Here is a 25,808-nt window from a genome sequence, read left to right as displayed (position 1 = left end):
GGTTTCCTTCTTTGACCAAGTGACAGGTTTACTAGATCAAAAATGGTTTAAACTTGCCTTCCCTTCCCCTCCCCCACAACAGACCTTCTGTGACGTATGTGGGGCTGAGAGAGCTCTGATAGAACTGCTCTGTGAAAACTGCTCTAACAGTGCTGTGACTAGCCCAAGGTCACCAAGATGACTGCAAGTGGAGGAGTGGGGAATCAAACCCAGCTCTCCAGATGAGAAGCCACTACTATTAACCACTACACCAAGAGGCTTCTTGGAAACTCAATTGATGTTCAATAAGGGACCTCAAAGTAGCTGTTTTATTGCAAAGGACTTCAATAACAGACTAGAAAGGGAGATTGCAGAAATGAAATTACAACACTCAAAACAATGGCATACTCTGGACTCAAAAAGCACACATCTCATTTTAAGCTGAAATAGCTGATAAAGATCAACTCCTTCATAATGTGTGTCCCCCAAGATTTTAATGCATGGGTATAAAAAAACAGAACACCTTCATTGAATAATGTGTCCCCTTTAGAATTTACAGCAGTGACATAAGAGACTCTCTCAGGCTTTCCCCCCCCCCTGCAGCTACAATTACATTAGGAAATCAAGGAGGTGGGACAACTGATCCAGGAGCTTCCCACCTGATTATCACTACCACTAAAATCTTGAGCTCCAGTATCTCCCCTTTTAAAATTAAGCCCTGGGTTACAACGTAAACTGTTGAAATACGTTTGTACAACAAGTGTTTCCTAAGTGCTATTACTATGGGAGCTTATTATTGTCAGGATCCATTGCATGAGCCAAAGTCTCTGCTATCTTCTTTGTAGATAGTGTTAAGCAATGGAAAATTAACAGCCCTTTACTTTTTCTCTTCGAATCCCTGCCAACATTCTACATGTGGGTGAGCAGGCTGCGGTGTTGCAGAGATGGCCAGTATTAGCAAGATGCGCAGGTTACATCAGATCTTGGCAATCATTCTCTAAACTTATGCAACAAAGCCTGTGAAGCTGATAGTGTGCCCCCACTCGGTAGCACTTCTGCAAAGATACCATTGCTCACAACTGAGTCCCAACCAACGATTTGAACCCAGGTCATTACATTTGGGTGTGTCATTCTGTGAGTGAAGTTTTTCGTCCAGTGGCATCTTTAAGACCAACAAATTCTGATGAAGTGTGCATCGCACAAAAGCTTATACCTAGAATTAAACATTGTTGGTTTAAAAAATGCCACCGGACTCAGACTTTGTTCTATTGCTACATGGCTACCCATCTGAATCATTCTGTCAGAATACACCTTTCAATACTTATTTATTTTATTTCTTTAAATTTATAGACAGCCTTCTCTGCTCCAGCAGTGATCATATGTTCAACAATACATAAAATCACAGTTAATAATTCTTAAATCAATTCTAAAATCTGCCCATGGGTGTAGAACCAGAACTCAAGGTGGGGGTATAATATAGGTGGGAGGACAATTAGATATTGATGTTGACTGTTTTAGAATCATAGAATCATAGAATCATAGAGTTGGAAGGGGTCAAACAGGCCATCTAGTCCAACCCCCTGCTCAATGCAGGATCAGCCCTAAGCAGTTTTAACTGTAGGCCTGATGAAAGAGCTCTCTTTTCAGGCCCTGCTGAACTCAGTGAGCTGTGAAAGGGCCTTGATGTTTTCTGAGAGCTCATTCCACCAGGTGGGAGCCAAGGCTGAGAAGGGCCTAGCTTTGATCAATGCCAACCAAATTTCTTTGGGGCTGGGGACCAATAGCCTGTTTGTATTGGCTGAGCTTGTATTGACTCTTCTGGGGTCATATTTGGAGAGGCGGTTCCATAGACATGCAGGGCCTGGGCCGCTTATGGCCTGTTTCATATCTTTCATATATATATGAAAGATATGAAACATGTTTTATATTAATAGTGTAAGTGACAAAATTTACCCTAGGCAAAATACTCTGTGTGCTTTTTCCTTGGTTGACTCCTTATTGATAACTCCAGTTGTTAAATTATCTGAAAAGAATCATACGATACTCAAGTGTACATCACCCAGCTTTAACATGAGGAAACTCTTTGGCTTCTGTAGCTTCTTCAAAAAGCGATTCAAGTTTTCTAAATTGTTCATATAGCTATTCATGATTTCCCCTCTATCAATCAATCAAACTTTATTACAGTCATTCAGACCAAGTTATATGAAGTGATTTCCCCTCTAAAATAGACATGTGATTTCCCCCCCTCCGCCATTTTAAAGTAGAGCATGAAGTACAAAAACTGATAAAGTAGGTTGCTTACACATAACTTATACAACACATATAATTAGCCACTGATATGATTGTTCTTATGGTCATCTTCCAGAATAATTGTAGCTTCACTCTTTAGTTTCAGCTGACTAGCATTGCCTCAAAGATATTTTCCCAACATCATCTTTTTCATAGTCCATGAATTATATCACAATGAAAAGAAGCTGAAGAATACACCCTTGTTTTTTGGCAAGTAAATGTTGAAAACTAGAAGCCTCAAGCATATTATAAGCTTTGGTGGAAATTCCCAGACTTTTATACTAAGACAGACAGGCACCATACAAACTAATCTAAGGAGATAAAAATCTACTCTGTTTACAAAGCAGGCATAAAGAAAAAAAAATTAAATGGCTGTAGTTACATAAATTCCCCATAAATCAAACAACCTTCTAGATGCCTTCTGTAGATTAATACTGCTGTTAACGTGGACAAGATGCTGGAGGCATTACCGAGATAGGAAATCACATTGTCCTGCCAAAAGTGATTTGCAATTTGATAAGATATTATTGGCCTGTCCAGTCCAAAGGGCCACACACAGATCTACAGGAACTGTCCAGTCCCTGCTCATCAGCAGTTTGGCTGGAAACAGGAACAGAGAGAACTAAATCCACCTCTCTTCCCCTCCAATAGATGGACATCAGATCTGTGTGTCTGCACTACCTTTTTAAAAAAAAAAAATAGAGAGAACTCTGTGCAGGACATATTTGCATATTTGCATACACAGAGCTTCATCAAGCCGACATGCACTTCTGGAAACCTGCTTTGGTTCTTCTAGTGTTCCTAATTAGCTCTCCATAGTAATGCAAGGATTTCAGCAGGTGAAAGTCTTCCAGTGACTGCCTGAACGTGCTGGAGTAAGTTTCTCATACTAGATCTGTGAATACAAAGAAAGAGATGCTGAGGAAATGCCTATTCTGATGTATCTTATAATCAATATCACCTACTAGTGTGCATCTTCTGACAAAAAAAAAAATGATGTGCATGCCACATAGTCCAAATAAAGATTTTTGCGAACTTTTGAGCAACTCAGTGACATTGTCAAGTGTGGCTAACCAGGCAGTCTCTCTCCGCCTCCTTTGGAAGTTATACCACAATGGGCGGAGGGCTCCTTTCTAGGGCCATTCCCTCCAGAACAGTAGGCTCCTGTGTTAGCATCAAGATATGCTAGTGCTTTGCTGGTATAACACTAACAGAGACACAGACAGGGGTGGTGTCAAGAGCAAGCCAGGGCAGGATGTGGCTTAGTAGGCTTCCTAAGTTTCCCTAGCCTTGGTAATGCCTCCAGCAGCACTATGAGGTTACATTGGCACAGCCTTAGTATAATATTAAAATCCCTGTACAGCATAGGCAGAGGGGAACTATAACTACCCACTACCTCCCTCCATGTCCCAAATGCCAAGCATTCTGGCTGAATTTAGGATTGCCAACCTCCAGGTGGCACCTAGAGATCTCCTGCTGCTACAGCTGCTCTGATGGGACTGCTCCTAAGAGTGGACTGTATGGCATTATATCATGCTGAGGTCCCTCCCCTCTTCCTACCCCTGCCCTTCACAAGATTCACCCACCCACAATAAAAAATCCCTGTATTTCCTAACCTAGAGCTGGCAACCCTAGCTGAACTAGATGAGTCTCCAGGTCCAAACTGGGATGCCATCACCATTTGGGCAATTTTTTAAAAAATGCTCACAGTATGGCAGGATAAGGCACTTCACCCTTATTCCCCCTTCATGCCTTCTCATGTCCCTAAACAGCTGAGGGGGGGAACAAAGTCCAATCAGACAGGTCTTCCTGGGTCAGTCAGGTGAAAAAGACTTCTGTGACTGACCCATTTAGAATTGGTTACTTCATATGCATTATAAAAACTGGCAGCCTCCGGTGGGTTCTGGAGATCTCTTACTTTTACAATTGATCTCCAGACTACAGAGATCAGTTACCCTGGAGAAAGGCTGTTTTGGAGGGTGGCCTCTATAGCATTATACCCTGCTGAGGACTCTCATCAGGCTCCATCTGTTAGCAGGCAGACTCCTCCTCTGATTGACACCCATAGACACCCATGAACACCTTTCCTTTTAATATCATGAAAAATGCCACAATTACACTAAAATACTTTCCTCCACACTCCAGGGAGATGCCTATCTTAGGACAATGGGTTTCCCAGGAAATGGTGACTAATTTGTCAGTTTCCCATTCCTGCTTTCCAGACATTGGCTCACTTCAGTTAGCAATTCCTTCCCAAATTTAATAACATCCCATCTGGTAATCAAGAGGTCATCAAGACACCTTTTACACCTAGAGTTATTCTGCACAGTAAAAAAAAAAAAAAAAACACTAGCGTTACACCAGCACAATGGCATAATGCTAAAAAACGCCGCGCCTCCAGGAAATCCTCACCTGCTGGCCTCTCTGCTGCTGTCTTGCACTTCCTGCCATTTTGCATGCCTGCTTGAAATAGCGGAAGAGGGGAACATGCTAGACACACTCCTCTCTTCCGCCTGTCAATCAAGACAGGTGGCCAATCACTTTTCTCCCTCTTTCAAAGGGACTGTGATGCGAGCTAATTTCTTTTAAAATGAGACTTATGTGTTTAAACATGTATGCATCTACTCATAGATCCATAGGGCTCCTTTTACTGCAAGCCCTCTTGCAATCTGGAGCCTTGAGGCTTAATTTTTTTTTTTTTGCAATTTGGGGGTTTTTTTTGGTGGGGAAGAGGCATGCTTTATGGGCAAACTGGTGGGGAAAAGTTTATTTTGTGCTCTGCCTGGGCGACTGTGTGCCTATTTGTTGTTCCAGGCAGTTAAAAAAGAAAGCCCTGTTCTGGGTGGAGAGGGAGGCAGGCTCGAGGGTGGGCACTGGAGCTGGAAATCTCGCCACTTCGGCCACTTTGGTAATGCACATGACTTATGTGAGTGTCTTGCTGGCTGTTCTCCTCCTGCTTGCACTACATGGCAGGGGGAATCCAGTTTATGTGATTCCCCTACAAGCACTTTAAAATGGAGGATGTAGCTGTCGGTTTGCTGCTGCAACACTGGATGTTCACGATGTCGTGCAAAATGCCAAAAATATGGCATTTACAAAAGGTAAGTATTTCATGTTTTTTATCGGGTGCAGAATGGCTCCTAGAGTTCACCTCAGGTAACAATAATTATAGCCACTGTCAAACTCCTGGGAACCCATCAAGGTTCTTCCCTGAGCATTGTCCTTTCTCTGGACAAACCCATTACATTTCTCCTAAAGTCAGAGTTAAACACGGAAGATCTCATCCAAATCATTTTAGGGGTATTCAGCCCCAGTCCTCAGTACCATTACATACTCTCCTACTTGTGTATAGACCTTCATTTTTCCTCCATAAAATGCTCATTGTTTTGCTGTCAAATCCACAGACCTCTCTTTAGATAGTGATTGGTATATATAACCTTCCCCCCAAATACTTTTTTCCCTTTCCCCCTCTTTATTTTCTTTGTCAGCCTTGCTTATGTGTTTGCTGTACCTCTTTTGACTTGCAGGAGGGCATTACGGGCTGGAATAAGATGCAGCACACCAATGCTGAGTATAAACAAGGCCACAGCTTTATTACCTCCGCACAGGAGTGTTGGCACATCATGGGAGAGGGAGACTGACCTAGCAGTCAGCAGACTGCACCAACACCCCCACGGAGTCCAAAGACACCCTGGGTATCTGCACCATTCCCCTCTGGGAGAGCAGATCCCCTTGCCTACTGAAATCCGCTGCTAAGGGAAACAACCTATGTGGGGGAGCCAAAGGGGGCATAAACCTCCATTGGCTGACCCCAGGCCACCTGGCAAATGAGCCTCTGGCCTCCCCACTGGGTAAGCCGCGTTCATTTACCTGCCATCTCTTCTGGAGGCCCTGAACCCCAGGGAGTCCGATCGCACACGGAACTCCCTGCTAACAGGCTCCATCCCATGCAACCCTGTAACTGTGATGAAATATTTACAGTGAAACATCCACTTCAACCACTAGAACAAGGCTGTTTCCACATCAACATAGGGTGGGTGGGAGGGAAGCTGCTCTCACGGTGTCCCGGACAAAGAGGCCAGGACTCAAGCATGTGATGCCTTTTATAGGCACCGTGGGTCCTGCAAAGCTCCTTGATGCCGTGCATGCTGCATATATGCAGCTTGCACACAGATGGCTGAGGCAGTCATGTCTGCCTTTAGCCAGCCCCTCTGCAGCATCAACAAGCAGCTGCAGTGAGTTTCTGTAACGTTTTATTCCCCCTAATAAAAGAATTTTCAGTTTAACACCAGACTGATTATTTTGCATTTCTCTAAGGGAACCTTCTCCGTGGACATTGGTGGATATCCCAAGTTACGCCCCTTTACTAAGGCTTTGATTAAGAGATCTCCTATTTGGGTAACACATCCTGCAAATCTCCAGTGTTTTCCAAGCAGGAGCTGGCAACCCTAATCATTAGTCCATGGGCTGGAATTACATTGCGGAGAAACTGCTCCCATATTACTGTAGACATGCACCTATATAATGGCTCTTTAATGGCAGGGCTCTACTGTAATTGCACTCAATGTTTTCCAACAAATCTTCTAGATGCAGGAGGAGCTAGTGATCCTCAGGTATGAAACAGGAAAAAATTCTTCCAGCATTTCCCAACTGATAGAGGAGCATTCTTCTAACTCATAGTTTACTGTTTTTTGCTATAGGAATTTTGAAGACTAGATGCAGGAGACACTTTTTTCCTGACCCCATTGCCAGCATTGCTTTTCTATTAACACAGACAAGTGACTCCTAATTAGAAAGAGCAAGTAAGCTCATTGGCTCTGGAATGGTTAGTCTGAAACTCATTACGCATTGCTGCATCCAAGGGCCATGTTTAATGTAAACAAGACCTCTGAGGAAGGTATAGATGTGTGATGAAGATGAAAAGGAAAGCAACAGACGTATGTTACGACAAATTAATAATACCCATGTCAAGTTTTGAAAGAAAAATCATTTGCTGTGCCATAATTACACATTTCAATGTAGACTGGGAGAGAAGTTGCTAGCAGGCGGTTTGTCTGGAGGTAAAATGCATGCCAAGAAGGTTAACTATTAATGTGAAACAACAACAACAAAATGAGTCAGCCATAGGTCTGAAAGTCCGAAAAAACATGAATGGAATGAAACAAGGTTTCATTACACTTCACTGATAAATTAATGCACAGAGTATGTTTCCTCCCATAAAATCAGTGGAAGAATCTGGATGCATTTTAGCAGGGCTACAACCTTGTGCATGATTTCCAGGGATGCCATTTCACACCATACTTCTGTAGCACACCATTTATGAAATGCCTTCATCATTACAGTCAGTCAGATTGTTGTTCCATGACAGCCTCAGCTGTTTCAGGTGATTGCTGAGTGAATCCATGGAGCCCTACTTTCTGGGCTGTGAGCCACTGCAGAGCTGTTATTTGCTTGTGCTTTGTAGAAGGGTCTGCTGCCAGGGTATATGTGCAGGGCCTAGGGAGCAAGGTTCTCATGTACGCTGCCTCTACCTTGACCCAAGATGGTGAAGTTACTCAGCATAGGAGAAGATTCCTGTATGTCACAGTCAAGTTTATGGACTCTCTTCCCAATGAAAGCTGTCTCTTGTCTACACCATGACACAGAGACTTTTCCTGTCCCTAATAGTCAATCCTCCAATGCTTCATGTCTGCACATACCATGGAACCTACCTCAACTGGTGAGGTTGGAATTCTGACTCCTCTCCCTGTCACATGATTTGAATGTCACATGTTAGCAGCTCAGTGGGTCCCATGCTGAATCACAAAAGGTTGAAGACTGCTGAAGCAAAATGTCCAGTAGCTATGTAGTTACGTTATGTTACATTACAATCTACTTGTTTAAATTATTAAAATTAAAAGACAACTATGACTAGTATAATCCAAAGTAGTTTGGAATGGTAACTATTTTTTGTATACAAAAAGTTTCCCATGTAAATCAGTCTCAAGTGAATACAAACAAATCCAAATTGCTGTTTTTTCCTATTTATCTCTGGAATCTGTTAACCGTGATTATGCTGTATGCTAATTTACTCTCACACTTTGCCTATAAGTATGAACTGCTTACTTCAATTCTATGACATTGTGCCTGAAGAAGTGTGTGTGCACACAGAAGCTCATACCTTAAATAGACTTTCTTGGTCTTCAAAGTGCCACTGCACTCCAAATTTGTTCTGCTGCTTCAGACCAACACGGCTACCCGCTTGAATCTGTCTGCAATTTGTTTTTATTTTTTTCCAGACCAGCATCTGTACATTTCATTTTCCATAATACCAGTGAATCTTCCCAATACATGCATGCTAAAGTGAACAGTAAGGACACAGGGTAGTATTTTGAAAACCATTAAGAGATTATGGGAGATTAAGTTGGCATCAATAGTGTCATTCCATTCAAGTTTTACTCTTAGTTGTATTGATGACAAAGGGCACATAAAAGGGAAGGAAAATGTCATTGTGAATGCACTCTCCTGAACCACCTAAGGGTGGAGGTTGTTGAGACAGGTTGTTTGTGCATTTGCAATATTATATATGTGTTATATATGTGTTATGATGTTTAACTATTGGTATTAAAGTAAACAATAAAAACTCACTTGTTTCACCCATTACACAGGAGAGGCTTGTGAGAACCTCCCCTAAACCAATGACCTCAAAAGCTTAGATGTGCTATTTAAACAGATACAGAACTGTGAAGAGCTCATTCTTCACAGAACCAGGGGACCTTGAGTGAGTGACAGGCTGTTTCAAGAGATCTGATTAGCATCAGCTGAATAGAGAGACGTCTAATTGGATGCTGAGGAGACAGTATCTAATTTCAGCTCTATCTAAGAAGAGCCAAGTACTGATAGTTTTGAATTTCAGTCTTAGCTGAGAGCAGTTTAATTCATACAGGAGAATTGGGGAAAGTTGGCAAGGAAATTTGGGAAGTAGGCAAAGACTCCCATGTGGGCCAAGGCAAGGCAATCGGGGACTTACCTCTGAAGAGTGGAGAGATTTCTGATCCACTTAAGACAGTTAAAAACTCAAGATGAGTACTGATATTTCAAGAGAAGGATTTGGGTAGTAGAAAAACTGTACCAGCCTTCTGAAAACCAGGGAGTTAGAAAATACTGGAAGTAAGTTTACTGAAGTGTTTAGGGGAAAACACTGATACAAAAACCTTTCAACATAAAGATTTAATTCTCTGTGAAAAGCTTAAGAAATTCTCATTAGCTTGAGGCATAAGAACTAAAGTCTGTGCATGTATTAGTTTTACCTCAGAAATTTCAACCCCTGATTTCATCTGACCTTTTCCATCTGTATTAAAATATTTTGTTATTCTTTTGAATTTCAAAATGCCTCACTAAGTTCCATGTAAATTAAGTTTAAAGTAGCTTCCTATCCTTCCCTCAGGTTCCTGGGGTGAGCCAACAGCCAAAATATTGTATTGTGACAAGGTGGGACTGCTAGAGTTCTTCAGCAAAGAAGAAAGCACATTACTAGGGAAGCTCAATAAGTAAAGGGAAATCTTGCCTCTGAGGGAGGGAAGTAGATGGGGCTATCATAACATGTCAGAAAAGACTCACCTGGGAAAGTTTGCAAACAATACACAACAGAGCCTCCTAGTTTACCCAGTATATTTGCATTCGGCACCATTAAAACCTGAAAACTGTTACTGGCTCGGTGGATATCCATTGCTGTGAACCTTATAAGCTTTGCAAATGACATCAGCCTTTTCCATGTTGAAATCTAGCGCATGCAATCAGTACTCCTTGAACACAAAACTCCCAATAAATAAACGGAGAAAGAGCCACTGGCACTTGAATTTGTAAAAAAAAATATATATATATTTTTGCCCGGTAGGGTTTTTCTTCCCCCTTAACAAAGCCCAGGCCTTAATGAGTTCCAGGGGGACAGGGGGCTGTCAATCACAATATATTTTTCAAGTATAGTCATCTTTGCCCCTATCGCAGAACCACAAGGCATGAAATAATTAGAAAGCCCAGAGTAACTGCTCTGCTTTACAAGAGCAAAATCCTTGTGTGGATCATTTACATAAACTTGTCACTTCCTATTATAGCTCAAATGCAAGCTGGGTAATAACCATGGCACTCAGAGAAGGAAGGTATGCTCTTCCTCCATCTTTGAAGCACAAGGTACGCATGTGTCCAGCTTTCCGTTCCTCCCCTCCCCCTGCCCGTTTGCTGAATTAATGTAAAGTATCTTTGATTTTCCATTAAATAGGAACTATTCATGCTGCTATGGCAGCAGACCATGTGCAGCCTCTTCTTCTTAAGAGAGGAAAAAAGGCTTTTGCGTCAAGCCATTGTTAGGAGAGAATTCACTTTGAGGAGCATTTCAAAGCTGATCCGATTGGGAGAAAGAATAATGTTAAATATTGGGCATGAAATATTTATAAGACGGGAGCATAGGAGCAGATGACAAAGTAGCCAGGAAAATAAACACTCCCTTGCTCGACTGTTTTTCTCTTTAGGTCTCTGTATGTGCGGGTTTGTGTGCGTGTGCATGAATGAAAGAACATGTATGTGTGTATAAAAGAGATGTATATATAAATATAAATGTGTGTGTGTGTGTTTGGACATAAGCAGGCACTCATACCCAATGGTCAGATGGCTTAATGGGATTTAGGGCAATCTGCATTTGAATTCTCCTTCTCTGGAGTGGTTGCTGAAGACAGAGATGAAGTATGGAAGGGGGGAAAATGCAAGGAGCACTTAAAAAAAGTGTTTGATGTAGGCAACATTTTGCGGCAACATTTTTTTTAGTTACTTTTTGGGACACGTAGCCGATTTGTATTTCTGCAGGAAGAATGTTGCTGGTGTGTCATTTGAAAAAGCCAGACATTCTGTGACGTGGCCTGAATGTTGGAAATGGTAAAAGGCATTTGCATGTTAATACTGATTATCTCTACGTAGCTAGGTCCCCTTTGGCCACTGGTGGGGGACGAGGGGGTAGGGTTGCCAGATCCGAAGTGGGAAACTCCTGGAAATTTGGGGATAGAGGACAGGGAGGACATGGACCTCAATAGGGTACAATGGCATAGGGTCCACCTTTCAAAGCATCCATTTTTTCTAGTGAAACAATGTCTATAGCAGGGGTAGTCAAACTGCAGCCCTCCAGATGTCCATGGACTACAATTCCCAGAAGCCCCTGCCAGCATTCGCTGGCAGGGGCTTCTGGGAATTGTAGTCCATGGACATCTGGAGGGCTGCAGTTTGACTACCCCTGGTCTATAGCCTGGAGATGAGCTATAATTCTGGGGGATCCTCAGGTTCTATCTGACGGCTGGAATCCCTCACTATCTCAGATTAATATTGTGACTTCTTTAAAACATGATACTTCTTTCCCCACTTTTTAGGCATACTTAAGTGGATATTGATGAAGGTTGCCAGCTGGCAGGTGGTATCCACAATTACAATTGATCCGCAGACTGCAGCTGCTGTGAAGGGTAGGTCTTATGGCATTATGGCCCCCATTGAGCTCTTTCTCTTCCACAAACACAACCCCTCCAAGGCTTCAGCCCCAAATCTCTTGACATTTCCAGGTCCCTAGTTGGTAACCCCATGAGTGACTGTCAACATGCATGAGTATACTTATAAGATTTTCAGGCACTGACAAACTTTATGTGGACTTATTTAAATGTACACATGAAATGCATCAAATTTAGGATATTCACTGCAAAATGAACACAAGCCAAACAAATCAAAATGAATTTTTTTTTTGATATGTGTAAAATGGTCAGTACTATTGAGAAGTGAATTGCAGGACATAAAAATGTGGAAAGAACTGAAATAAAAGAGAAATTAAGTAGAACCTTTAAGATAGGATCCATGCTAGTTTTACTTTAGTTTTTACTTCCATTGGGTTTTCTCACTATACTCATTTTTGCACCATAACTTAGAAATACAATTTCCAAGCGGGGAATCTGTACAGAAGGTCTTTCCTCCCCCCTTTCCCTGTGCTTTCTCCATTGCCTTCTTTGCTAGATCCTGCTTTTCCTGCTCTTTCCTCTGCTTCTTTTCTGCTTTCTCCTGTTCCCACTTTTCCTCTCTCTTGCTGGTCCCTCCATTCTGCCCCCCTCTCCATTCTTACTGGCCACCATTCTCCCTTCCTATCTACTTCTGGCTTGCCCCATCCCAGCTCGTCCCCTGCACTCCTTGATACTGTCATCCAGCAGGTACGCTCACACACACACACATTTGATACAATTAAAATAGTTTAAAAGTGATGAGTTCCTTTGAAGCTACTTTGGCAGATTTCAGTGGCCATTTTAGATTGCATAGCAAACATATTTCTGCCAATCAGGGGTTTCCTTTGGGTTTGTAGAAACATCCACCCTATTGGTGAGTTGCTTCATCTTTTACTCTTCCAGAAGGGGTCTCAGATAGCTGGCTGGCTGGCTGACAGACAGACAAACAGACAGACAGACTTATCTATTTATTTGTTTATGTCGAATGTATAGGCTGCCACTCCCAGATGAGTTGGCTTGTGGTGGATAACATAGTAAAAAGTCCCCACAATAAAACCCCTTAAAGCAGTGCATAAAATTATCCCTCCGTGGGGGTGAAAAACTGAAAACTGAGACACTGAAAAACCATTTAGAATAAAACCGATGTTCTTACTTTTAATGTAAGTCTCCAACAAAGAAACTGTTCGAACCTAACAGATAGAGCAGTAAAACTGTAAAGATTGACTTTTGCATCTTATTGCTGAAGTAAATAGGAACTCAGCAAATCTATATGTTTGGAAATGGCCCATTGCTGCTATCGTGTTTGTGTGAGTAGGATCAGGCAGTATTTCCTTGCTGTGTTGACTCAAAGTTTTGAATGTATTCTACAGGCATGCAGCTTATATGCACAGAGACTTCTGTACCTGGAAAAATTTGGGCGATTTTGGAGTAATGGGATTTCAGCATAGTAGCTGCTGCTTCTTCTTCTTCTTCTTCTTCTTCTTCTTCTTCTTCTTCTTCTTCTTCTTCTTCTTCTTCTTCTTCTTCTTCTTCTTCTTCTGTTTTAGAGTTTGCCTCCCCCAACTGCTGTTCCTCTGATGTTGCTGGCACCATTACCACTGCTGCTGCAATGCATGCTGGTTGCTTATGTCTGTCCTTTCTGAAGATGAGAAAAATTATGCTCACCAGTATCATGAACAGGAGGTTAGCAAGGATTTGAATCTAAAATGTAGTACTTCACATAGATGAACTTGATTTGGACCACCAGAGCTGAACCTTTTTATTCTTCTATAACAAACAGTACTGTATAATGCAGGGAGTTTGCTCCAAAATGTATATTGCAATCCAGTCATTTAATTTCTGTGTTCTGTATAAAATAGGGAGTCAATATAAGCTACAGTGAACAGCTGGGGTATAGACATACCACATATCAAATCTGTTGAAATTTCCATAAGAAGCAAGAAAAGACAGAGAAGCATCATCCCCCCTAATTGCCTGCTTCTCTGCTTTCTCTGGATTTTTTGTTTTCACAGAATTGTTTGCAGTTCCTATGGGATCCATGATGTCTTCCATGAAAATTGACACAGAAGATACACTGGTGAGCAAGGTTCAAACCAGATGTGAGGTTGGGAGATCCACAAATATATTTTTTTCCTTTTTTTAAACAAAGAAATAGTTGGTATATGGTCCAAGAGAGGATAGGATTTCATCCCTTCTGAAGCTACCCTCTCCCTAAATTCAATGTTATTGGCCTTGGAAGGGAAAAATAATTTTAAAAACCCTTTCCTCCTGCACAGCATCCATGATCCAAATCAGGACTCTGCATGGCTGCTATATGACTTTTAAAATACAAGGGAAGATCCGTTCATTGGCTGTTCTGGTGTTACAATTAATTTGGCTCTGAATATGCGTCACCACCAGCTGCTGCTTTTGCAAGCCCATACGACGGGTGGAGGAGCCATAATTCATCGGTAGAACATGAACTTCGCATGCCACAGGCCCTGATTTCAATTTGTGGCTTGCATCCTTAAAGAGCTAGACAGACAAAGGGTCTAAATTTGTGAACCATGTCATGAAAATAAAAAAAATCATTAGTCCACCTAGTTGATGTCCAGTTTACATGATGATCTGTTGGCCTCGTGTCTCTCATATCAAGCTTCGTATAGACATGTTACAAATAGGCAACAATGTTGTGAGCTATCCCAAGCCTTGCATTGCAGTAGTGAGGCGGGATATGAATCTCAAAACACTACTGAGTGCCCAGTGTTGCATGGTGTCTCAGAATACTTGGGTATATATGTTGGTGTTCAACTGGACAGGCCAACTTCAGGGTTTGTTATAGCTAACCTAGGTGGTGGCAGCTCACTGTTGGCCAAACATAGTGCCACTATCTGCCCTCAGGATGAATGCTGGGGATTCCCACATGTAGTCAGAGCCCCAGAGTTATGGGATGGGGACCTTGCCAAAGGAATGTGGGAGGCATTGAATTTACAGGACTCTGTGTAGGGATGTCTATGTCATGACCTCTAGGCTGGGACTGTGGAGTCAGCCAGTATGCTGCTGCCATGGCTACTCTGTGCTGGCATGTCCCAGAAGAGAAGGAAGTGGTGCTTCTTAGAGGAAAACAGGCCCACAGAGATCGGCTGAACTTTTGCAGCTGTTCCCCCCATCTACCCTGCTGATGAGTTGTGCTCCCACATGGTGCATCTGTTGTTTGAGTTTGTGTGAGCCGCTACATTAAGTCCCACAGCCATGCTGTATGACTTGACATCTGGCCTGCTGGGATTTATATTGGCCCCAGTGTGCTGTCATTGTCATATTTCAGGGCAGGGATTAGCCAAGGGCCAGTAGGTGCTGGGCATGGAGCTTATTAGCATACTGTGGTTCTTGGGGGCATTAGGGATATGGGTCTGTGTGGGTGATGACTTGAATTTTCCATCGTGGCTGTCTAAGGGTTTTGCAGGCATAACTTTTTTCTGGAATAAAATACCTCAAGGTTAAGAAAACGTGAACATAGAGGCCCGATAGTTTTTATTAGTCATATTCAAAATTAATACATATTAACAGATACACAAAAATAATCATATATTTATTACAAAGTAAATAAATAACCGATATTGACCCTCTTGATAGCCTCAATTAAGATTCATAATGTATAATGACGACCAGAAATGGCTAAAATTGACCCTGATCAGATTGTTGTATTGTAATATCAGGAGCCATTCCTGTCCTGTTATTTGTTTGACCACTGAGAAAGTCCAATAAGCCAAAATGTCTCTGGTCAGGGACAGTTATGGTCTTTTCTGGTGGTCATTGTACATTGTGAATCTTCACTGAGGCTATTGCAAGCATCGATATCTGTTTTTAATTTACTTTGTAATAAATACATGTATGTTTTTGTACATCTGTTAATATTTTTAAAATTGACTAACGGAATCATTAGGCCTATGTATTAATATCTTCTTAACCTTTAGGTCATTAATTCAATTTAGTTTGGGTTAAGCCCCCCCCCCTGCCCCCTGCATTTACAGTAACTTTCTGCTAGTTCTAGAAGCTGTTCTTAGGCTGGAGAGGCATAAACAGCTGTCTAGCTTCCACCTGATGCCCTGGTTCAGCTCCTCCACCACCAGTTCAGAGGGCTTCTCTCATTTTGGCCTATTTTCTGGATGGATTAGCTCAGTAGTCAGCTGGCACCCTGAACACTTACAAAGGTGTGTTTTTGCACCCCCATATAGAGGTAGCCTTGGTATAAGGCAGCTTCCTATGTCACTAGGAACAAAGTTTTACTTATTTCCATTTCACTTTTATCCAAGTATGCTTAGGAAGAGTCTACAAATGTATATGTGTAAAGAAGGGAATTTATGAGAATTTGAACTTGATTTTCTCCTGGCTCCACAGGAACAATATGTATTTTCTTCAAAGTTTAAAGAAGTAAGTTATTAAAAAGTGGGATCACTATTACTTGCGCCTAGCACTTGTAAGGACATGCCTAAACTACACATCGTAGACACACCCACGCACAAGCCGAGGTCTAAGCACAGGCCAGGTCAAAGCTGTAAAGCCCAAAATGACACCAGCAACCAATCCCACAGGGCGAGTAAGAAGACGAGTCCAGAAACACCAGCCAAGGTCAAGACAGGAGCACAGGAGTCACTGACACTGGAGTAATAATACAACCCTGCTTCCACAGTCCAGCTGTGTCTCTCACACCTTTTTAAGCCAGATGCCCTGCTGCTGCTGCTGGCTTGGGTCTCGGCCTGGCTCCTGCAGGTCATTAGAGCTGAGGCTGGCCTTACCCTGACCTGTCAGCCTACTCTGTTCCGGCAAGCTGCCACGCAACCTTCTCCTTCACTGTTTCTGAGGCTCAGGAGGCAAGGGGGCTGAGTCATCTGATGCTGGGCCTCCTGTGACCGGCCTGATGCCTGGGGCTGGAGGACCTCAGCACTTGCACCCAGTTGTGGCTCTGGTTCTGAGCCTGCGTGAACTTCATGAGCCTCTGAGCCTGGTCTTGCAAAGACTCTGGGAGGCTCCAGTTCTGATCCTCCAGGTGCAGCCACAGGATCCAGGTTGGGTCCTGCCAATACACCCAACTCTGTAACTGACAAGTCCTCAGCTAAGCCTAGCTGAGCCATGACGTTGGGATCATAGTTTCCTGATCAGTTAGGATTCCATACTTGCCTTTCCTCAGACCACAGCTCCCACATACCAAGCTTGTAGTCTACATGCACTTGAAGCATCTTTGTAGTTCATGCTCCCAACGCTCCATCAGTTTGATTCAGTCACTTTTCCATTAATGCAAAACTGCTTGTCATTTCAATATTCCAAATGCTTCCTGGATCACTGAATTAAAAAGAGGGGTCTTTTTCCGGTGGATGTCTGTTTAAGTTACATCCAATGGCACATATGTCTGGAACAATCGCAGTAAAGGGACTATAAGTCTTAATATCGCGAAATCAATTTTTGTACCGTAAATATGCCTATTTCATCAAACAGCTTCCTCACACACACTTTGCACATCTTCACTCAAATGTTATAGATTAACACATTGGCCCAGTACTCAAAAACAATATATTGCACCTAAAAACTGTGCAGGTTTTCTGCACTAGTACAGACTAACAGCAGATGTCAGGAAAAAGTCTTATGACACTTGCAGAAGAATGGTCCTTTCAACATTTCATATTCTGCCTCTATATGCTGCAGGAGCACAACAAAAGCTTGTACCTCTGCCCCATTACTATCATTGCAGTCTTCTTGAAAAACATTTTGACATTACCTTTCCTTCCTAGACTTCATGTTGCAATGAAAAAATCAGGCTGACTGTGAAATCCCATATGGGACTACATGGACAGTCATCTTAATGCTCTACCACACACTGGCTCAAGTGTCAGCCCATCCTGAGCTGTGAAACTGGTATGAAAAGTAATCTAATGGAACACTGATGTGACTTGATCCTGAATAAAAGATAATTGTTTCCTAAGTGTTGGGGCTATTGGACTTGGTTTGGTTCTGAGTCTCTCCATAAAATTAGAGCTGCAGGGTAACAGAGCATTTTGAGAGCATGCAGTTATTAGTTACCTTTGTGGAGGAGGCACAGATCCAGATTCATAGAGCTTTGAGGTTTAAAAGAGAGAAATCTTTACTGGGAAAGATTATTTACTGGGAAAGATACATATCATATTCATCTTTTGCAGTCTCCATACTGAAGCGGAGTTCAAAAGCTTAAAGAATAGTTACAAAAGTAACACATTGCAAGTCTCTATGACTAGGCTGTATGCAGGACTACATGATCTCACACATCAGCAGATGGAGAGAGCTGAGAGCCTAAATTGTGGCTTCTCCTTGCTTCAGCAAAGGCACAAGGAGCTTCTCTTCTTGAAGAAAGAGGAAGTGCAGGAGCCCACTTTAAACAAAGGAATCCCCAAAACACTGCAACCCTAGACTGACCATTAGGTGTCACTAGTGAGCACATAGATACAGCTTAGCAGCCTAACAACTTTATAACAACAACCCTTCAGAGTTGACTGCACCAAATTACTTGCTGATTGCAATTCCAACACTAAGAAAGAATGACTTATCATTACATGGTTCAGAGCAGGTTCAGAACATTTGGCATCTTATTGAAAGCAATGGAGCCTGGAAAGCAATTTACAAAGGCGTATGCTATATAAACCAAACAGAAGGTTTACTTTATAAAAGGAAATCTACAATACAAGCTTGGCAACAAAATCTTTCTCCATCCGGATGCTTTAAATCCTTTGATAAGTGTCATCCAGGATGAATTCAAAGCATGTTGCAATAGTTTTCTTTTCAAATTTCTTTTTTGAGGAAAAGAAAATTCTCTACCTGGATGGCACTATAATTGAATCTGTGGTCACTACCTTAGGACAGTCTTGTCCACAAAGCATTTAGCTGAAGGACAGATATTCTCAGAAGTAAAAAAAAAAATTAATAGCCAAGTCAACAAATGAGCAAAAAATTGATCTTTGAGAAGAATGCCAGGAAAAAGGCATGTAATTCTGTCTTGTTTGGTTTGGCAGGAGGAATGTCAGCATAAGGCTGAAGCTGCTATAACATGTCTTGCCTTTACCTGAAGACACGACGTCTCCTCTGCCATGAGAAATGTTCCAGAGTATTATCACACAGTGCATAGATGTATCTGCCAGGTGACACAGACACACACACTTGCTGCCTGGCGAGCACAGAAGAGTGGGGTGGGGATTCCAAAGGCAGACAAATCTCTGTCCCTCGGGGAATTTGCATTGGGTTGATCTGTGTAAGAGATATTTCTGTGCTAATGAAGTCTTGATCCTTTGGCTCTACTTGAAAGAGATCAGAAGTGTATCAAGTGTTCTGAGCAGGTGGCAACTAGCTCGAAAGCACTGGTCCATCAACCCAGGTACAGAGTTTAACTACAGCCACGCTCTGGAAAGGGAGGGGGAGATTCCACCTAAGCAATCCCTTGTATGGAACACACTTTCAGCTACGATAACAAGAATGCTAACAGCAGCGTTAGGGTGGCTTTAATTTGGGTTTGCTTCACAGAATATTTTCAACCCCCGCCAACTGTCAGGATCCGCCCCAGACCGGCATTAGGATTGGGATGGAAGCTCTTCAAAAGAGGACGATCCCTCCCTAGTCCATCTCCTTCACAAGCAGTCATTCCATGCACATTGGACGATGCAATTTCAATGTGCTCTTGATGGTGAATTTTCCTGTGCAAAACGGGACAATCCACTTTTGAAGTGCATTGAAAGGACATTGCCCAAGGTGGCCAGAATGGCAAGATTCCCAATGAAAAGCCCCCACTCACAATTCAGCAAGAGGCTGAGCCGTGGCCAACCCAACTTGTGTGCTCTGAATCGTTTACTTGTTCACTGCTCACCAGTTTTAGCAGACAGAGCATGGCAACTCAGGGGGTGAAATAATGTCCTTAAACTGGGCTTTTCCATAGAGGGAGGTGACAGAACACACACAGAGAGACTCACTTCCCATCTGCTTAATTATCCACCAAGGTCTTTGCAAGGATCATAGCTGAAAATGCTTTCACTCAGGAGTCAGATCTCTGGCTCTTGCCCCTTCTTGGCCAGCTTCCCCTAAATAGGAAGGGGTTATAAACTATCCAGTCCCACTCCACCTACCCCCTTTTCCTCTGAAAATAGAAAAGGATGAAATGTTAATTCCCTGGGCTTTCTCCATCCCATCTTTACATATCTGTAAGCAAGCAGCACACACTATCCTCCTCTTCCCATTCTTCTGAAAGGCATCTTCTACTACCCAAGAGTCTCACTGCACTTTCCCTAGCAATCAAGTCATGCCCTGATGGTTAGCAAACTTCTCATTCTTGGCTGCCAGGCCTCTCTGTTCCTTCTTCTAGGACAGGAGGCTGCTCCCCCTTCCCAGAGGCACTGTCCCTTCTATAGTCTATGAGCTGGGGTTTATAATGAGCCATAGTGATTGATGGATTAAGGTATTTTTACTGCTTATGCTTTGTTCCTCGTTTGTGCCTTTATGAAAAGGGCACGTTTCTGCAGACTTTGTGACCTGAGGAGAGACAAATCTTGCACTGTATGGATTGCCGGAGAATCTGAATTGTATGGCTCTTTCAGTCTCTATCTGGTTGTGTTTGCATCTTCCACGGTCTGTGCATGAGGTGGGCCACAGTAACATCATGGAAGTGTTTTGGTAAGATATCTGTGGATTGTTGTTGTAGTTAGGTGCGAAGTCGTGTCCAACCCATCATTACCACACGGACAATGATCCTCCAGGCCTTCCTGTCCTCCAGGCCTTCCTCGGAGTCCATTTAAGCTTGCACCTACTGCTTCAGGGACTCCATCCGGCCACCTCATTCTCTGTAGTCCCCTTCTTCTTTTGCCCACAATCGCTCCCAGCATTAGGCTCCCAGCATTAGGCTCTATTCCAGGGAGTCCTTCCTCCTCATGAGGTGGCCAAAGTATTTGAGTTTCATCTTCAGGATCTGGCCTTCAAAGGAGCAGGCAGGGCTGATCTCCTCTAGGACTGACCGGTTTGTTCGCCTTGCAGTCCAAGGGACTCGCAAGAGTCTTCTCCAGCACCAAAGGTCAAGAGCCTCAATTCTTTGATGCTCGGCCTTCCTTATGGTCCAACTTTCACAGCCATACATTGCAACTGGGAAGACCATAGCCTTGACTAAACACACTTTCTTTGGCAGGGTGATGTCTCTGCTTTTTAGGATGCTGTCTAGATTTGCCATAGCTTTCCTCCCCAGGAGCAAGCTAATCTGTGGATTAGCTCCTTCTATATATAATGGCCAAAATGCAAAATGCTATAGTGTAGCTCTATCTTGTCAGCTTTCAGAAGCTAAGCAGGGACAGTACTTGGAAGCCATCAAGTAAAACTTGCAAAACAAAGCAGTGACAAAATTTGCAAAGGAAGCCAAACGTCTGCTTAATCACTTGCCTTAGACCCTTATGGGATCACTATAAGTAGGCTACAATTGATGGCACTGGCGCCAAAGAGGTATGCCTGGCCTCAACATGTGTCAGGGCTTTTTTGGTCCTGGCCCTGACCTAGCGGCATGAGTTCCCGGGAGAACTGAGGGTCCTGACAGAGCTGTCAAAGTTCTGCAGGGTCTGTAAAATCGACCTCTTCCACCAGGTCTTCTGTTGAAGCCGGGTCTTTAAAGATCAGTGGGCCCCCCTCAGGCTATGTTATATCATCAGATGAACTCTTTTGTAGATAACTGTGGGAAAGACTGGAAGATTTTTTCCTGCCATCTTGAGGTTTGTAGTTTTTAAAGGATTGGGTTTTTTTATGGGGTATTATTATGTAATCCTCCATGAGTCCGAGGAGGAAGGAGGACTAGAAATGTAATAAACAAATAAACAAGTATATATAACAGCCTTGACCTGAATGGCCCAGGCTAGCTCAATATCATCTGATCTAAGAAGCTAAGCAGAGCCAGCCACGGTTAATAATTTTGATGGGACATTGCCAAGGAAGTCTGGGGTTGCTATGAAGAAGCAGGCAGTGACAAACTACCTCAATGTGTTTCTTTCCTTCAAAACCCAATGGAATTGCTGTAAGTCAGCCGTGACTTGATGGTACTTTTCAGATTTGTATACATGTATGTAAAGGGAGGGAGACTGTCAATATATCACACCATGACTGACAGACTTTAGCAACATTGCCATGGTCTTTGCATTGCTTTGCTGTGCTTTCTGTCCCTTAATATTTTTATTCTTTTAAATTATTTGTGCTGTCATGCCCAGGTTGCAGGTTGACATGGCAGTGTAGAGAGATGATAGGAGGGTTCATTGATTTATTGACAAGTGACTAAATGATGACCAAACAGGATTTATTAGTTGGCTACTATCTGATAACACAGGGAGGATAATACATTTAATTAATAATTGAAATATAAACTAAGAAAACAATCCTTTGTATTTCTTGAGAAAGTATTTGATTGTGTGGAATGGCAATTTTTTAGTCAGCATTTTAGATGTTTTCTAGTTTGGAATTTTCTTTCTAAAGTATATCAAGGTGATATACACCAGAATGAACTATCTTAATCATAAATAATCAACCTTTCAGGTTAATATATCTCTTGCTTTCTCTGTTATTATTTACTATTTTATACAGCCTTTCACAAGCAGACCCAATATTTAAAGAAATAATGGATTTATTGTTTCTAAGTATTTCTTTATACCAGAGATACAATATTGACATGGATTAATCCACTATTTATAGGAAAATGGCATGGCAGAAAATAAATGTAGAATATTATTATTATAGAGGAAATAACAAAACATTTTGCACAGATAGTATTGTTTGGCTGGTCATCCAGTGAAGTATCTCATAATACAGTTAACTGCTAGCAACAGAGATATGTTAATTTATTATGCACAGTTATATTTAAAAAGTGATTTGATAAATATGATTTGGTACATTATAAAAGAACATTCCAAAACACCTATGAATAATGGCAATTTCTTAATTCCATTCTCTCTCCTTATTTATGGTAGAAAATATTGCACAATTTTTTAAAGAATACAGATACAACATTCAAGAAGACAAATGTGAAAGAAAGTGAAATCATATTTTATCAGTATGGCTCAAATCAGTTGCCTGATGACTAATACAGATGCTGATAAATGTTTACATGGTTTGAAGTAGACTTGTACAAATAAGTGTTATGAATTTTACTGCGTTTTAGTATTATCTAAAGAAAAATACACCTGTCTCCAATCCTAATCCTTCTGATCAATTATTCCAAGTTTCTAGTACTTAAATAACTCATTCTTGAGTCCATTTATTTATCCCTTTAGAACATATTTGCCATTCTTTTCTTGCAGATACATCTGAAGGCCGACCTTATTTATTACATGAAGAAGGAGCTAATGCACCTTATCACAACTTTTAAGTTTAATATTTAAGTTTTGAATTTATAGTTAATATAAATCACAAAATATGAAACAGAAAAAGAATAACCATCTGTCTAAATACCATTTATTGTTGATCAAGACATCTGATGATTTGCTCTTGTAAAAGCTCAAGCACCTTCACCCATTTTCTTAAAATCAAAGTGTTTATTATTTATTTCATGTACAACCCACTGATAGTGAATAGAAGACCTTGTTGATGTTTAAATCTCACATGCTATGGCTAAATCCGGACACTGAACAGACAAAAATGGCTGGTGTTGCACTAATGAATTGTGAGAGCATTTCTTGACATGGTCGCCTGGTGATGGTGGGGCTTGTTGATGTTTGGTTTTAGGGAGTGTAATTGTAATTAATCTAGCATGTTCCTCAGACACACTTTGCAGCTGGCCTACACAAAACTGACAGAAATTCCATGACACTTGGCTCTGTTCTAACTGTCATCTTCCAATGGCTTCCCTTCCACCAGATTAATATATAGCATCTCGAAGATCTGGAGAATTTCCAAATACTTGGGAGCTCAGACTCCACACTTGAGCTTGGAGTAAACAACTGGCAGTGGCATCAGAAACCCTCTGCCTTCAGGATGGTCGCAATCAGGTTCTTTGAAGTCCAATGCATCATTTTATCTCTTGTTGCACATGGCCTATGATATGCCGGTCCGTTCCGCACAGCTGTTGCTGGGTAAGTCGGCAGGCATTTGAAGAAGTGTCAGCTATCCTTGTGAAAAAGGCAAGAGTTTAACAAAGTGTCCCTCTTCAATGAAATTATTTGGATGCCTGATGAGAATATGATTCCTTATATTTTGTCTCATATGGCTAATGATATGACAAATACCTTCAATTCTTTAAAACTCCAGAGACAGCTGCCAAAAATCTTTGGTAGTTGGAATGGCAAAGGCAGACAAAAAAAAAAAAAAAAGAAGAAGGCTAGAGGAGATTTGAGCAGAACAGCATTACTTGAAAAGGTGTTATCAAAATGGAGTCTGCTGTGATATTTCCGTTAGATTTGTATGTTGTTCTCATTCCACTTGTTCTTTTCTGCATTTCTAAGATAAGGTTGTATTGCTTATGCACCTGCAAATATTAGTATCCGTGAACAACAACAACAACAAAAACAAATGCCACCCCTGTGTATTTTTATGCCCAATCACAGACCATTTCCTAGTGTGGTCACTTCCCAAGGAGAACAGTTTGGATGCTATTTTTGTCTGCGACGTACATGGCCATCAATAATCTGAAACAGGCATTTTAAACATCACAGTGATGGGCTGTAATAAAGGCATGGGGGAGGAGACCCATTGCCTCGATCATGCCCGAACAGCCTCCAGCTTCTCCCCCCCTGCCCCCTGACTCATTTGCCCACCCAAAAGGCCTCCAACCTCTCCCTTTCCCAGCTTGCTTCAACCTGGGGCAACAGTGAGCCTGTAGGGCAGGGGTAGTCAGCCTGTGGTCCTCCAGATGTTCATGGACTACAATTCCCATGAGCCCCTGCAGGGCATGTATTTCTTGAATATGCTCACAGTTTTAAGCATGCCTTTTGGACCCTGCATTGACTGGTGCTAACAGCAGCTGCCTCTGACAAACAAAATGATTCAAAGATCTTTTCTTTAAAACAAGAAGTTGTGGGGAAGGGAACCCTACAGCAATTAAGTTACAAATCTGTGTGCAACAAGGATGATAATCTTGCCAAATAATGTGGACCCAACAACAACAACCTTTTACTTACTTTCTTTTTGCAATTTGACTGAACAGAATACGCTCTTGTCTTTCATAGCTGAAGAGAGATGCAAGAATCTGTGGTATGAAAGCTGTCTGCCTCGTACTCTATCTGCATATCCCATGTGCTAGGCCTCCTGACTGGCCAGATTGCATTTAAAATATTTTGGAAGGCCTGCAGCCTTTGTTTAATACAGATGCTCACTTCTCCTCTATGGCTACAGCAGCTGCTTTCTGAAGCTAAGGAAAGTCTTGTCCACAGACAGAACCAATGTATAGGTTAGTTTTTGATCATTTATGTAATTTATCCTGTCTTTTTTCCAAGAAGCTGGAGCTGGGACATTTTATCCTCACATGTAGGTCACATGCAGATGTTATATACTGTGTATGCAATGAGTGCAATCCTGCACAACTCCAGTTAAGAAAGATCTGGTGGTGGGCAATTTGAAAGATGTATGCACTGGAGAGCTCCTGCCAGTTTGGGTAGCCAGTAGTGACTTAGATGGGCCATGGGTCTGGTTGACTCAAAGCCAGCTTCATGTGCTCATGTGTTGAGCCCTTTTTGCCATCCCTCTTCCTCCAGTCCTGCGTATGTCCATCCCACAAAACTATAGTTAAGATTGAAGGTGGTAAATAAATTAACTTCATACTATGGTTTTAGAACCTGGTTTGACAGGCCCTTACTACTCAAAGTCAGTAGAATGACCCATGTTGGCAGAAAAATGAACAGGAGTCTAGTAGCATCTTAAAGACTAATGCATTTTACTCCAGAATTAATTATGCTTGTTATGCTAATCCACAACATTTTATACTGGAATATTAGTATTTACCGTGCCAGTTTATTTTTATTCCTGTTTGTTTGGTTCCCCCCGCCCTCCTGAACCAATTTAACATGACGAATTGGGAGTACCTTGCAAGCAGAG

At 42.0% G+C, this 25,808-nt stretch overlaps 1 protein-coding gene and 2 long non-coding RNA genes across 3 annotated transcripts in view; 2 read left to right on the top strand and 1 right to left on the bottom strand.

The window, feature by feature from the left end:
• RPL34 (ribosomal protein L34) overlaps positions 1-25,808 on the top strand; it is a 305,621-nt gene that overhangs the window by 183,285 nt on the left and 96,528 nt on the right. The gene's annotated exons all lie outside the window — the stretch shown is intronic.
• Positions 1-25,808, bottom strand: part of LOC143819239 (uncharacterized) — a 62,464-nt gene that overhangs the window by 313 nt on the left and 36,343 nt on the right. The window lies entirely within an intron of this gene.
• Positions 10,388-22,864, top strand: LOC143819237 (uncharacterized). Its single transcript, XR_013224874.1, has 5 exons — positions 10,388-10,437; positions 11,661-11,750; positions 13,319-13,454; positions 13,784-13,848; positions 18,788-22,864. It is a non-coding gene; the product is annotated as an uncharacterized LOC143819237 (long non-coding RNA).

Source organism: Paroedura picta, chromosome 10 (genome assembly GCF_049243985.1).
Source record: "Paroedura picta isolate Pp20150507F chromosome 10, Ppicta_v3.0, whole genome shotgun sequence".
Taxonomy (NCBI): Eukaryota; Metazoa; Chordata; class Lepidosauria; order Squamata; family Gekkonidae; genus Paroedura; species Paroedura picta.
This window is presented reverse-complemented; position numbering and strand designations above follow the sequence as displayed.